Consider the following 14,983-nt stretch of genomic DNA (forward strand, 5'->3'; position numbering starts at 1 on the left):
CACAAATAGATGGATATGATAAAAAGGCTCAGAAAAATATTTCAGTGTAAGGCTCTGTGCAGTTGGGTGCATTCAGTGTTGCACAAGGCAGTGCCCTGTATATTGTAAACTTGACCCATCATTTAGTGATTAAGTCCAAAAGTATACAATGTTAAAGGAAAGTAATAGACTGAGACCAAGTATGCAGTATGGATTTGCAGCAGGCAGGGTATTGTCAGCTTCAGGTGGACAATATGGCCCTTGCCTGTCATTGATATTAACTGTTTTCAATACAGCGTTAATTATCACTTTCGGAGGGAGGACATGGTTGCAAATGTTCTCAAGCCAGAGTCATGTAAGCGCAAGTGTAGCATTCCAGACATGCGCATCAATGAAAGCAGTGTTTATCATTAGTCACACTTAGACTGCCCTGTCGGGTGCCGATACTTTCTGTTTTCGTTTTTAAGGGAACCAGGTTTTGCGCAATTCATGCTTCCTCTAAAGTATTACCCATATGTCCACGATAGTATTTCCAGGACCTGCCTTTGAGCAAGGTGGTGTGGGCAGGGTGTGGCACTCAGTGGAGACTCAGTCTGGCGCACCGTGCCCAAGGACAGTGTGAAGGCTGGGCCTCTGCGCAGCGGCCCGGCACGAAACGCGGGCAGCTACTTGCAGATTCCAATTGCATTCCCAGACTCTGGATTGGCCAGCTCTCTCCCACAGCTGCCATTATAAAAATGAAATCATCATCCTTCATATAACAAAGCGAGCCCTGGAAGCTAACTAAAGTGTGTGGTATTGTAGTAGATCTGTAGATGTACAGACCAGATGGAACTATTGATCACTACTTTGCATAAACATCTAGTTAACTTTGCATATTCACTATTTAAGAAGAAAGTAAGACTAAGCATAGTGGGTGACTTAGCAGGCATAAAACTGGGCTAACTAGGTGGCCTATTGTGGTTTTGCTGCCTTTTCACTTTCGGGTCAGCTGGTATAAAGCAACAGAGTGATACGATAGAAAGTCAAGGAGTTTGAGTTCAGCTCATAGGTGGAGCACCAGTTGCACAGATGAATGCAAACAGCAGGTCACATAACTAAGTTTGCCATCAAAAGCATTTGGCTGTGCGATCATGTACATTTTTAAAAGTGTTCACTTGTCAAAATGATGCACTTTCCCCAACAAAATTAAATATAGGTTGTACTTTGAGATTTAACTTCAACTTTACTGAAAAACATGGAGGTAATGTGTTTTACAGTAGCAATACTGTAATTATTATGTAAGAACTTACATTTTTAGGAAGCAATTGCCGGACTGTCTTTAAAAAAATAAAGAACACATGCTGGTCTTTGCCAGACACAATATAGTTAGAAATATTATCCGGATTAATTTGAAAGAGAGAACATTTCTTGCGTAGCACGCCCAGACAGATCTTTAGCAATTTTAATAGTGTAGAAGATGATTACTGCTGCACTCTCTCTCCATTAGCCTCTTTGAACTTGCAATGAACAGATAAACATGGGTATAGGGGGGCCAAGAGGGCAAGAGTGGAATGCCTGGTTTGCTGTGCGTTCATTGAACAAGTTAATTTACATAGCTACCTGTACTACAACATTTAATTAGCAAACCTAGGGAATTGCAAAGCAAATTGCTACGCGACACTGCTTATTTTATGCCTTGTTGTGGTGCATGTCAGAACCAGTCTCTTCATTTTAGCTGCATGATAAGGCCAGAATCATAAGCGATACTAAAGAGAGAGAACTTAGTTCATGACTGTTTAAAGTTTGTCGTGGGCAAGGGCAGGTTAAAGTAGCTGAATCAGAAGGTAAGTGGAAGGAGCAAGAAATAAATGTAGGTAGTGTTGATGAGGAAACCACAGGTTTGAAAGAAGCATGGTTGCAGAACACAAAAAGGACAAACGGAAGTGACCTGCAATCTCTACAACATAACAGGTTTTATTCCAAGCTTCTTTGTGGCAGGCTTTTATGAATCATTTGTGTTTGACATTGGCAACCCTGTTATTATAATACATACAATCAGAAATGACTTACAATAAACACATTTACAGATGTGGAGGCATTCCCCAGAAGGGTGCCTGTAGAACAGCACAAAGATGTGAACAAGTGGAGAGCCAGTCCAGTAAAAATGCCGGAAAAAATACCTGTACTACCGGCTCTGGCATTTTTACTAGACTGGCTCACTCAGCATCTGCCGTTCGGGGCAGTGACAGATCGGCAGGCCTGACCTGCCGGGAGTTTAAGCCCCTACGGCCAGAGAAATTACTGGATCACTGGTACCGTTGTTATGGTGCCAGTGATTCAGTAGTTGCCATTCCATGAAGTCCTTTGGGGCTCCATGGAATGGGAACTTACCGCCGTTGCCGGGCACCCATAATATCCTGGTGACACCAGGATATCGGGTGTTGGTAACAGTAAGCGAGTTTGCCAGTAACCTGCCGGTAGTACGGACAAACTCGTAATGAGGCCCTAAAACTAGGGACAAAACACAAAGTGGGAAAAATATATTTAAGAAAGCAGGTGACAAAAGTAACATTAACCCAAGGGAGCAAGTGCTTCAAACTAAAGAGGAATACTATATAAATATACACAAATTACATTATTAAGCTTCACTGAAGGAAGAGGTTAGATTGGGTAGGGAGGAGTGGTGGGAGGGCACGGAGATCTACCTCTTCCTTAAGAAAGTGGAGTTTAAGTTGAGCTTTGGAGAGATTTGTTTGCAAAAAACTTTTACACAACAATGATAAAATAAACATCTAGAAACATTGTTACAAAAAACATCTCAATTATTAAAATATATAATTGTTTAAAAGAGTATTATAAACGGTTACATGGATAATAGTAATCGTGGTTTCAAAGATGTGTCTAGTTACACCTTGAGAAATTGATCAATTCAAAGCAATACATGGTAAACAGGATTAGAAAGAACAATTGAGCTCCCTGATATTATGTATGACCAAAATTGGTCTGTTTGAATATAATCAATGTAGTGTATTAAGTTGGTATAGCCTGCCGATTATGATGTGTTGTTTAGTGCATTGACTTAAAAGATGACCAGCCGGTTCGACCTCTAGTTTCCACAAGTGGTGGACCATGTACACGAAGGGAACGTTTTTCCATGATCCTGTAATCCTCATAGTAGGAAGAGAGTTAACCCGTAATCTCATAAGAAACCAACACACCTGTTGATCTTTAAGTTTCAAGATGTATTGAAAGGGAGAGTAATGGGGAAACCATGCTTAATGTAATCACTTTAGTCTCATTAAATGTTCTAGATTGGTAATACAGTCCCATTGTATAGCCTTTTTATGGATTTTCTTATGAGTTCCATAATGAATTGGTTCTTCTGGAATCCATTTTATATCTTGATATAATTGTTCCTCAACAGAAGCACACCCTGACCGTGTCAGGAAGTACTGTCCTAGGTTGATGGTGATGCGCATCACCATCAATTTAGGGACAGTACTCCTGGCAGGGTCACTGTGTGCTTCCGTTGAGGGACAGTGATAGTGGTCTGCATGGTTACGCCAGCTCTGTTTTAAGGTATCATGCACGAGAGAGTGCTACATTGTTTATGTGTTTGATAAAGCGATGGGATACAACGGAGAAATGAAAGTGTTTTTCCCACTCAGATTGTCAAATCTAGTCCGTGTTTGTTGCGCTGTGTTAATATAATTGTTCAGATGATTCCGTGAGTTCAAATAAGACGCTATTTGTTTTATGAAATTTTTTAATAATGCCAGTGAATATGCTGAATAGGGAATTTTCATAGCCTTGGTCCATCATGATTTTTCAGTATAGGTTGTGTTGTTTAATCCTCCAGAGGGTGAACAATGATGTACGTCCAAGTTCACATCTGATAACCTCTATTGGTAAGGAATTGGGCAGGTCAAGTGCAGATCACCCTATTTTCCCTTCCAATTTGTTTAACCAGATTTCCTTTTTCATCTGGGAAGTTTGACACTGTGCAAGACTCCAGGAGTAATACTGGTTTTGTTTATTTTAGGCAGCCCTTCAATTGAAAATCCACCCTTGGTGTGTAGATGAAACTCTTAATGGCTCTAAAGTTCCACAATGCCTAAGGGGCAATATCATTTTCCAGTTTTGCTTATTAAGTCTGGAGCAAAGTAAGATTCCTAAATGGAAAAGAATCTATTTTCCACACAGATCCCTTATATCCTGTGTTTATAATAATCATAATTTTTGTTTTGGAGTGGTTGATTTTCAGCTTATTGATTTTAGAACATGGATTAAGTGCTGAAAGGTATCTATGTAGGCCTATAGGGGTTCTTGTCCATGATAATGAATCATCCACATAGAACCACCATGTAATGGGGCGAGTGTCAAGACGGGGAGGAACATTGTTGCAGTCTTTCGGGGTGTCACCAAGTTATATTGATACATTTGTTTGACAAGATTTAATATGGAGGGATCAAGGCTCCACTGTTCCAGTTTTCCCCACAATCTGCCCCGATCAACACAGTCGAAAGCTCCCAAATAATTAATGAAAGCCAAATACAGATTAAAACATTGTAAGGTGCATATGTTGTAGGGAATCCCATAGGGAATCCAGTTTGCTGTTTCTGCAATAGTTGTTTCTCATGTACCCAAGACCATAAGACATTTAGCAATATATTGCAAAATATTTTGCAAGTGGAGTCCACCATGTCCAAGAGGCAATAGTAGGTTGGACACTCTCAGGGGCTCTTTATGTATTGGCAATCTGGAGCTCCTACAGGACTCTGGAATTCTGGCTTTCTGTGAAACTCGCCGATATAATGAGTGCACTATGCACTAGAACTGGCAATGGAGCTCAGATACCCAATGGGCTAGCATGTGCGCCTGCACTAGGAAGGTCTCCCTTAACTTCTAATTTAAATGTATGCAATTTAAAATATTACACTGCTTATACTATACCCCCACCAGGCTTTCCGAAATGCCCCCTCCCACTGAACTCTGCTTCCCCAGATGTAACGATGTCGCTGGAGACCACCTTCATATGTTTTGGGACTGCCCACGACTTGGCACTTTTTGGTCCAGAATAATAGATGTTCTGTCGGACATAACAGGCATCCAGTTGGAGAAACACCCTCTTGGGGCTTTATTTGGTATGTGACCTTGAGGCACTGGGTAGAGGTAGCAGGGCCTTTGTTAACATAGGATGCATGATTGCTAAAAAGGGCAATACTCCTCTGGAAAAATAAAACTCCCCCTATGGAGAAGGAGTGGCTCAAAGCACTGAATTGGGCGCAAGAGAACGAGGAACTCTATGCTCGAACTCTCCCAGCTGCAGCCAAGCCTCGAGACATATGGGGCGACTTCCGGTCCTACGTGGCCCAGAAAGAAGTGATAGCTTGATAATTCAAATGTATTATCTTCACAAAATTTGTTGTAACCCTCATGTATGTGTTGTTTACTGTATAGACGCTGTCAATACCAATGTAAGTGAACATTGTTGATGTGATGCCTCACTCTGTTGCTCCTGTAACTCGCCACCCTAAATAAAATATAAAAATGGATACACATTGTAACTTTGAACTTTACTCCATGCATTTTCTTTGAATCCGGGTTTGGGTACACATGTTGGTTCTGGAAATGGATAACTTGTTCTGTATGATTCGAATCTCAGATTCTGACCTTTACTTATTTGTAGGTTGACTAGTGAATTTGCAAACGCATGATACCAATATTAATATGAACAGTGCCTGAGCCCCGAGGACGGACTTGCCCCAAAATGCACTGGCATACCACACCTGTGGCACTAGCTTATTTGATGCAATGTTTCAGCCTCCAAGCAAATAATTACAATTGATAACACCACACTGAGGATGTTTTGCCTTTAGTGTGAATCTCTGAATTAATTATGAATGGCAATCCGACAATGCATTTTGATTTAAATTCTTTTGCAACTTGAATGGAGAGCCAAGCATGAGCACACCTTGAACTGGATAGATTTCTAGTTCTTCTTTTAGCTAGTCAGTTGATATAAATCCATCATATATTGGAACCAAACACTTTCAGAGACGGGGTTAATCTTGCTTCTCACTATATCACTAGTATGATTGTGGTAAATGTTTTAAAATTTCTTATCATTGTAGCGAAGAAAAATTAACATAATTTGCCACGGAGCATTGCGAATCGAGTGTCTATGAACTTTAAGCCAATTTGTATATTTAATGTGGGCATTGGTAATCATTTGCTTCTTTACAGAAGGTTCAAATAACCCTGATTGTTTGATTACTTTTATGTTATTTTGCAATGCCATTTTTCCCCTCGGAAATCACATCATCATAGATGTTTCTACTTTCTAAGTTAGAAGTGGAATTCCATTTGGTAGTGGCGTTAATCGCCAGCACCTGGGTTTGTTTTATTTCTATCATATGATCCAGGGGCAAAGTCGTCAAATCATTGGCTAGTAATTTATTCTGTTTTACTTCTGTTTTGAATTTGTTTATATTCACTTCGCTCCAAGTGATTCTATTCCCTGCTCATTGATCTCCTATTTACCTCCCAAACAGAGCTTTTTGTTTCTTTCTTTTAGACAAATCGTGAGCTTCAGTATGGAATGGTCACTTCATTGATTATGAATGGTCTCAATCAAATTGAAATTCATTCAGTGGTGACAATTCAATACTACTAGCGGTGTGACCATTATACCAAGTGAAGTTCTTTAGACTAGATCCATTAAAGTAGTATCAATGTAATCCAGGCCATAACCTTTAAGAAATCGCAACCACTTTACCCCTCTACAGGGGTTCTAACATTAGTAACATTATCTATGAAAGGGTAAGGTTTAGCTATATCACAATATGAAGTGAAGTTACCTAGCACTATGATATGTTCCAACAGGTGGTTGTTCCAATTCCATTGCAAAAGTATTTGAGTAATAGCCAACATAGTGGCAGTCCGCCCTCCCCCAGAGGATCATACACAATTATCCATTTTTTAAAGTGGCCAAGAAGAGGTGAAGTAGTATCGTGGCACATACCAAATTAGGCAAAGACACACTAGGCATATATTCCAACAGCTCACAGTTATGTTTGACTCTTACAATAAGACCACCAATAGGTCTACCAATAGTTCCCTTTGTAGCCATTCTGAACTGTGGTTTAACCATCCATGTGAAGATTATTGAATAACAAGGTTTCCTTGAAATCAATGAAAAATACTTACCTGCAATCTTCTTTACTCCTAGTCCTACTCTTTCTCCTCCCAGTACATAGCTATGAAGCACCTTGCTTCCCTCGTAAGTACTGGGACGAGGAAGAGGGATGTGGAGGTATTGCTGGGCCAAGGGGATGGCTTTGGTGTTGGATGGATAGGGGACATGGGGACATGTCAGGAGGGTGGGGAAGGTGGGGTTGCGCTATCACGTAATGGGCATACATGATAAGCAGGCATGATCTGGGTTATTAGTCTCTAGGCTGGCATTTGGGGTCAGCCAATATAGTCATTTTATATTGTGGCAAGACATGTTTACAGATCATCTCTAATAAAATAAGCACGGTAAGCATTAATACCTGTCTAGACTGACATTTGGGTGCCGCCAGCGTAGCCATTTCTTACTGTGTTATGGCATAGCTTTCTGAGCATCTATAATGGAGTAAGCATCATAAGTGTTATTACGTGTCTAGACTAGCATTTTGCTGTCGCAAGATTAGCCATTTCTTACTGTGGCTTGACATTCTGTACTGGGCATCTCGGATAAAGCAATCATGATAAGTGTAACCAGCTGGACAGACTGTTATTTAGGTGCAGCCAGTCTGTAGAGGACCAGGTAAATGCTATCCTGCCAGTTCCCGACCCCTCACCATTGTCATATTGGAACAGTTAGAGAAGAGCCATACACGGGACCCCCTGGATCGTTCCTATACTAAATCAAATGCATGAGAGATGTTATGCACTCAGACAACCATACAAAATGTACCCTTGCACTAAAAAAGTGTGGAAGGATGTCGCCTGCCAAGATGTCAGAATGCATCCGTGAATATCGTGGATGGAGGTTAAAGGAAATCTGACCAGGACAAAGTGATGTCTTGAAGAAAATATATGGACCTCTGTTGAAATGATATGAAAATACGAAATAATGAAGTAACAGAAGCACCAAGAGTAACATGAACCTGAAGCTAAAGTAATCATGGATCTAAAAGAAGATGAAGTAACTTACTAACCAATAACTGTAAATACGCAGTAACGCAAGGTAGAAAGACAACGTATAGAAGCTTGCTACAGAGGAATATCGCAAGGACGGCCATATCAGGAAAATGGATGTCAGTTCACGTTGAATTTAACTAAGCTACCTCAGAAACAGGCAGAGGCTGCAAGAATAAGGACAGGTGGGAAAAGCCCCATGAACAGACTAGAAGATGAGTCAAGGTTGGCCCAGAGCAAAGATTCTATTTTAAGGGAGAACCGCAGAGCACAACGGGAGTTACATGGATACACTCTGAATGTGAGTCGTTCTTCATAGATGAAGGAAGAAGAAAACATCTGTGAGAGCCAAATTAGTGGTTAATTAAAAGCAAACAAAGTTCATATCCACTGATGTTATGTCTCTTATAATCAGTACCGTATGCATTTAGGAGGTAGATCAAGGCATGCCCTACAGACAAGGGGTAGCCAATGAAACACTAACCCATGCATGTTCTATATGTAGACATGTTCCCTTAACCAATCACTCTCATCAATAGGTTTTGTATTTTGCCACATAGCATGAGGCCATAGGTGACGCACATTGAGGTATAAGACCTCTGTGCAATCAAACCTAGGTGTGAGTGTACATCATCAGTCCGATGTTTGTCAGGTCTCCCAGCTTTATTAAACTGAGAATGAAGTAAATGTGGAAGTAACTGGCCATGCAATGCTGAAGCGGCCTCTTTTTTTGTGTGTGTTTATAGATTATTAAAAACAAACACGTTTCCAATCATATACTTCACAACTCTTAGTTCATTACAAAAAACAATACATTACTTCAGGCACAACATTCTAAAACAAACATTACAGACTTTAATTCATTCAATACAATACAATATATTCTATATACCCATCAGGGCCTCCCTTTTTAACCCCCAAAATATAACTCAATGGCTGTACTGACTTTAATGGTGCTGCTTTACTGTAGGAGCCAAGGACAGATCCACAGTGGCAAACGCTCCTCCCCACCTTAGCTATCGACGCAGGAGTGTCCTGGGTACCTCCCACACTCAATGCCCGTTTCTTCAGCTTTAATTGTAGGTCTTATGTTTCTCATTCTCGAAGGCTGGTGAAAAGTAACATTTTTGTCTCTGAGAAGGTCGAGGGCACTTCCCTCCTTGCCGCCTTCTCTGGTCTTGCCGTCTTTAAACTGCCATCTTGGAACTGCTGCTTCCTCGTGTGCTTTGCCTTGCTCAGTGTGCTTTCGTGCTCCGCCTTTTATCCATGTGGGGGAAGTATGATTGAAGTCAGGTGCGTGTAATGATCAGTAATTGCCTGACCATTATGTTGGGACATGTCAGGCATACGCCTAGGGTGTTAGTCTGTTTTCTCTCACAGGGAGCTTTCCGCAAGATAGTATTTGTGCAGTAAAAGGAGGGGAGTGGGGGGTGTTGAGTTCCCAAGTATCCTACCTGGTAGGATGAGGTAAAGGTGTTACAGGGAAGGGGCTACTGCATCTCACCACTCCCTGAATACCCCTCACCCAGGTGATCCTCCCATACCGGTCCACCCCCAGGACCAGGATCCAAAGCAATGGCCGTGTCCCTGGCCACCTGGATGACAGATGCCCAGGGACTAGCGGGTGAGTCACCTTCAGGTTTCTCACACTGCTCTCCTACTACTACCTCGCGGTTATGTGTCATTTTTATGGTGGGAAAACAAGAGTGGGATCCGAGGCCCGCCACCCACAACAAAGCACACTATTACACCCACAAATACCATAGGTTCCTGCTTCCCAAATTCCAAGGAGAATGATGGCAGGTTTTACCACACCAGAAATACAATCTCAACTCACAGGCACCTCTGTTTAGGAACATAGACTTCCAGAACCCCATTGGAACATATCAATGGCCCCACAGCCCCGGAAGATCTTGCACAATGCGGGAAAAGTATGCGTTTCCTGCCATCAGTATAACATCAAGGAACAGGAGGGTGAGACCCATCACCAAGCCCAAAAGAGTTCAGAGTTCATGGACAGCCAGGTTCGGATGGCTGCAATATTCGTGCCCGAGTGGGGCTACATCAGAAGGACACAGGCAGCTGTCCAGAGACATTGAACACTGGTGCCGAACAAAGATCAATTCCAAGATAAGTAGACTTGGACGGCACAGGTGAGACACCTCTCCTAATTAGCCTAAGTGGAGCAGAACTATTAAGGAGATTTAAAAACATTTTGGGGAAGGAAGGACCAAGACAAATCATGATCCCTTGAATACCGCTCGTTGCAGCCAATCGAAAGGAAATGGACAAACACCTAAAGCATTATAAAAGAGGTCAAAACGAGGCAGTAGAGGAGTCGTTGGTAGGGATTACGGATGCCCTCTATATTTGTCACAGAAAACACTTCAGATTTTAAGGAAACGTCCACGAGACCCAAGAGGTCTCGCCCTCTCTTCTTCCATAGCCCGGGAATCCGTAACTCCTACTTTGTGTTAATAAACAGTAATCCCTACCAACATTCTTGTGCTTTTACTAGCAAAGATTTCCATAAGTGCAGGCTCACTGACTCCTGCAGGGACTTCCTAACTTGCCCTACAGCTGATGTTTAGGAATCGTCTATACCAATCGCACCCAATTTCACCTTTCCCTTATACTCTACCTGCTCCTTCCTCCGTCACTCCTTCCCCTCAGATGTTACACTCCTCTCCTGTCTCCTGCCTTCACCCTTTGATGTTACCTGTCTCCTTACTCCACCACTGCTCCTCCTGCCACAAGTCTGCTGCTCCTACATTAGTACTACCAGTACTCCTCCACAACTACCACTGCTACTACTCTCAACCACTATGACTCCCCTTCAGCCAATAAGACTCTCCCCCAACCACTTCTGCTCTCCTCTCTATTACCAGTTGTACACCCACCTTAACCCAGTGCCAGCCTTTTCACAGTCACTCTGTACTCTATCCTCACTACACACTTGTCTCGCACTTGCACTACAGAACCACTAACACTCCTGAATCAACACCTCACCTTTTCCAACTATCTCTCACACAATCTGCCGCTCGTTCCTACCTCCTGCTGAACTCTTGGTTGTCCTTCACCTGCACTGCACCCGATACAACCACCACTTCCTGCTTCCCGTCTTCCCTTAAACCTCCCTCCCAGTCTCCTGGCTGGTATTCTGTCCCTACCCAATCTGAATGCTTTTTCCTTTTCCGGAAAGTGTATCTGCACATTGAAGCTTTCAAAAGAGGCTTAAGACCGGCCCCCACTGGCTCCACAGCTATTTGCCACGGAATATAGGGTTCAATTACATTGTTCGGGTTTTCGGGATCCGTCTCCCAGATGGTGTTGGTTAAGTTGTTGCAATTTTCCCTGGTGGTTTATTGGTTCGATGTTCCCAAGCGTTCCTATGCTGGGGCTTCCCAGAGGGACTGCATTGCTTTCGGGGATGCTGCAAATGCCTGTGCCGGTCTGCTCCAGCTCGCTCTCTTGCGCTGAAAAGCTCTCAGATGCTCCTCTGTACTCTGCAGTTGTTTGGTAACACTGGAGCCTCAGTGGGTCATGCATTTGATGCTGGTTCTTCAGGTTTCTGATAAAGGTCACATGGGTTGACTCTACTCTCTGATCTCTATAATAAGAGAAATATTGGCGAGCAACTGATTCCAGAGGCATAGCAGCAGATAAGGTCTGTATGCTAGCATTCGGGACAGGAATTGGGGACCTCCCTGTTAGAGGTAGAACTGGCTCTGTTGCCACCAACACACCCCCTCCCCATTATGACAAGATAATTTCTTTGACCTTGTTACACCATCAGTGGATTACAGCGACCTCACTACCTGGGTGCAGATAGCTCTTGCCTTAGCCAACCTGAAGAAGCTACTCTCTAGAGAGGGCTAAACCTGAACTCTGTGTGTTAGAGGACCATCTGCTAGACAAAGGTGGACCTAGGGATTGATCCAGCACCAAGACAGCGAGATTTGAAGGAGGGTGACAACAGTCTGCCTGAACAGTGTACTATCTGAAGGACGGGTGAATACCTACTAAATCAAGATCCGGCAGAGACCCATTATTGCTAATGTTGAGAACAAGATCTGGAACCGACATATTGAAAAAGAGGCTGAGAAATCAAAGTTCTGGAAGAGACCTCTTGAAGATGATGCTGAGAAACCTCAAATTCCAAGGTCCTCTCTGTCTCATCCTTCCCACTCTGGGGCTCCAGTAACTCATGCCCCACTCTGGGGATCTTTCCTCCATTCCCCACTCTTGGGCTCTGTTTCTTCTCATTCCTCACCCTGGGGCTGGTCACTTTCTTTGGGCCCACTCAGAGACTCTGTTTCTTCCCCCTACTCTGGAGATGGTCTCTTTCCCTCGCACCACTCTGGGATTTCTCTGCTGTCTCCCTACTCTGGATTTGTGTTCATTTCTCCCCATTCTGGGGTTTTCCCTTCTTACTCCACTCCAGGGTTTCTCTCCCTCTTCCTTCACACTCTGGGAATGCTCTGTTCTCTCACCGCTCCGGGCTCTTTTTGCGCTTTCCTTTCATTCCCCTCTCTGGGGTTTCTCCATCTTAGCCCCCTATATAGGGCTTTTCTATTCTCTCCCCACTCTGGGGTTTGTCAGTTTCTCCCTCCCCACTCTGGGGCTCTCTCGTTTATTCCCCGCTCCAGGGTGTGTCTCCTTGCTGCACCCCTCTCGTTCCTCTGGAGCAGCCAGATAGAGAATTCTAACGAGCGGTGCTTATTAGGAGTGGTGTGTCATCTGGCCAGTCCTCCTCTTGCTGCAGAGCTGTGTATGAGACTCATCAACTGGACTCTGTTTCGGCCGGCTTTGACTCACCTTACCTGTTCACTCGGTGCAGGGCTCTGTAGGAAACTTTTCCTCAGGCTTTACCTCAGCCGTCCTAGGTAATCTCCTCTCGTGGCTACACCGGAGGGTCCCTTTTACCCTTCCGCAGGGACTGGTTGCACTCATCTAGTGCACGCCACTGCCATGGATGCACATCCGTTGTTCTCTCTTAACGGCCACACCCACTGTGTGAGCGGTGGTGCAATTGAACTCAGAGGGCTTCGCAGAACCTCGCTCCTGATTGGCTCTTCAAATGATGCTGCCCTGGAAGCTGGTATTTTTGTCTCTCCATTGTCTTCCATGAATACTGAGTAAAGTTTGGGTCAGAAGCAGAGTCAGCCATTGAAAAAAGGGTCATCGGTACTTATACACCTTAGCTCCTACATACCCCATAATGTTAGTGTGTGGTTGGGAGGGACTTAATTCGCTCTCTGGGGATTTCCTGTCCCCTCCAGGGGGATCCTGCTTACTCTGTTCTTTGGGGGTATTAAGCATAGCAGGCTCACCTCCTTAGTCCCAAAGGAAGTGGCACCCACTTGGGTAGAGGGGACTATCTTCTTAGATTCATCACAGTTAGCTTTCAAACCAGAGGCGTTGCTAGGGGCGGGCTAAGGGGGATATAGCCCCTGGTCTTTTGGTTATAGGCCCAGATAGAATCTCAGGAGCTACAACCAAATGTCTAGCTAGCCCCGAGTCCTGACAGTTCCGACATTAGCGTAGCCCCAGGTCTTTTCCAGACCTAGCAACGCCCCCGTTTCAAACTCTCCCCATGCTCTCATTGGTGGGGAGATGAAAAGCATTGAAATTACTCAACAGCTTTGCTCATGAAATCTAGGCAACTTATACATTTTATGTTTGTGTCCCCCCCACTAGAAGCATCCACAATCACGCTGGTTGGTCCCCATTCTAAAAGAGAGCATCAGATTGTTAAAAGTGGCTCATCACTTCGGCAGATCTGAATCAGACTGTCCAATATGTGATCAGCCTGTTCACATGGGTGGCGGCGTGGCATGGCAAGCTAGATGGAACTACAAGGATATGTGATGAAATGTGTCTACGGATGTCATCCTGCATAGATGCTTTACTTATTGCTAGGCATTCGATTCTGAGTCCACTGGACTGTGCTACGCTTTACACCTGCCCAGATGACAGACCAATTTTTCGATATTTAGAATATGAGCAAAATCAAGTGCTAGGGGGTGCTGAGTATGTTTGTCTTTAATTCCCATAAGGAATAATTTTATGCGCCGCCCATTCCAGCCCAATCCCACACTTAAGTGAACTATTTGTTCAATTTAAATGTTTCATAATGTGAGTAGTTTGTTTATTAAATGTGTTTTATTTTTTGCATGTTTGGTTAATCTATGGAAACCAATAAAGCACTGATGACTGTCCCACTGCTCTGTGGCGAGAACCAGGGAAAGGGGACAATGAAATTCGTCTCATATTGCCCTCGGGCTAAAAAACGACTGGCTGTGGTGGCGCCTGGCCCCCTCAGTCACCCACTGTAGCTGGGCACAGAACTAAGCAGAAGACAATCAAAGAGACCAGAACTTCTTGCATGTAAAGCAAAGTATTTCACATTGAAGGGAAAAACGTGATCCTCAAAACGGTCTCGGCTTACTGCCGCTCATGTGAATAGTTTATCATGGCACAAGGTGAGAGAAACATCATCTAGGCCAATGGACTTGGTCTGTTTACATGATCAAAATGTTCAAACAAAAAGCAGACTTTAAAAATAATTGTTGCAGGAACTCCAGAAAAATATCTTGCCACAAACAATGGAGCACTAGACTTCCAATAACGGAAAACATTTCAGAAATACGTTTAATGATCTTTGGCGTCATTAGAACAGCAAATCGGACAGATTTTCTGCAATGAATCACAAGGAAAGCTGCCTTCCAACTGTAGGACACCTTCTCTCGTGACTGTGAAACTATAGCAAGGCCAAACAATTATAGCCACTGAAAATGTTTTACTATGTACAGCCAACACTTAACATGTGATA

The 14,983-nt window shown here is 43.4% G+C and overlaps 1 protein-coding gene across 2 annotated transcripts in view; it reads right to left on the reverse strand.

The window, feature by feature from the left end:
• Positions 1–14,983, reverse strand: part of URB2 (URB2 ribosome biogenesis homolog) — a 945,224-nt gene that overhangs the window by 77,038 nt on the left and 853,203 nt on the right. The window lies entirely within an intron of this gene.

The sequence above is a fragment of the Ambystoma mexicanum genome, chromosome 4q (genome assembly GCF_040938575.1).
Source record: "Ambystoma mexicanum isolate Mex_15411 chromosome 4q, UKY_AmexF1_1, whole genome shotgun sequence".
Classification (NCBI taxonomy): Eukaryota; Metazoa; Chordata; class Amphibia; order Caudata; family Ambystomatidae; genus Ambystoma; species Ambystoma mexicanum.